This window comes from Otolemur garnettii, unplaced genomic scaffold (assembly GCF_000181295.1).
Source record: "Otolemur garnettii isolate 467f Iridium unplaced genomic scaffold, OtoGar3 scaffold00148, whole genome shotgun sequence".
Taxonomy (NCBI): domain Eukaryota; kingdom Metazoa; phylum Chordata; class Mammalia; order Primates; family Galagidae; genus Otolemur; species Otolemur garnettii.
The window spans coordinates 1,636,754-1,637,757 of NW_003852543.1; positions in this window are offsets into that span (position 1 = coordinate 1,636,754).

A 1,004-nucleotide genomic window follows, 5' to 3' on the forward strand; every position below is an offset into this window, starting at 1 on the left:
ATGTGTTGGAAACTTGATCCCCAATGCAACAGTATTGGGAAGTGTGGCCTAAAGATGGGAGTTTAGGTCATGAGGGATCTGCCCTTATAAACGGATTAATGCTCTTATCACAGGAGCGAGTCCTTATAAAAGGATGAGTTTGGTCTTATTTTGTCTCTCTCTTTCCCTCTTGTCCTTCTGCCATGTTGTGACATAGTAAGACGGCCTTTATAAGAAGCTGGCACCATGATTTTGGACTTTCTAGCCTCTAGAACTTTGAGTTAATGAATTTCTGTTCATTATAAATTATACTATCTCTGGTATTCTGTTACAACAGTACAAACGGGCTAAGACAGTGGGGGTCCAACTTTATTCTTTTGTGTGTGGCTGTCCAATTGTCCCCAAATCATTTATTGAAGAGACTATTCTTTCTCCATTGAATAGTCTTGGCACCTTTATTGAAAACAGCAGAAAGTTTTTAAATAAACAGATCTGATGAAAAGTGGAACAGCTGCCTTGTGAGGCTTGAAGGCCCTAAAAGTTTCATGGCAGCACTCAGGGACGTGGACAGCAGATTGTGCTGGGTAAGGAGACCAGTGGTGATTGATTTATTTCTCAAGAGCTTTCTGCCTCTGAAGAGCTGTTTTGTTGGGGGAGCATCTGTGTGGGGGCCAAGTTGAATAAGGAGGCCAAATTTCTTTTCTCCCTCAGTTCAAGCAGGTCAGTTTTGTTGTATCTATTTTATTTACTGGGAACTGGTGGAGAAATAAGTTTGAGAAAAGGTTTTACTCCTAAAAGTTCTTTGAAAGCTATTTATTTCAAGCCATATATCGAGAAGTAAGAAAACAGTGTTCCCGAGAGCACAAGGAGCTGAAGCAAGATGACACCCAGGACTTCCCCTGCTGGGCACTGATCCTGCCCTGGCTGGGTCTGTGCTCTCCACCCCCAGCTCTGGCCTGCTAAGGAGTTATCCAAAGCTGCCCTGGAGCTTGGTGTTGAGGTTCCTGCCTCCTACATTCTTCAGA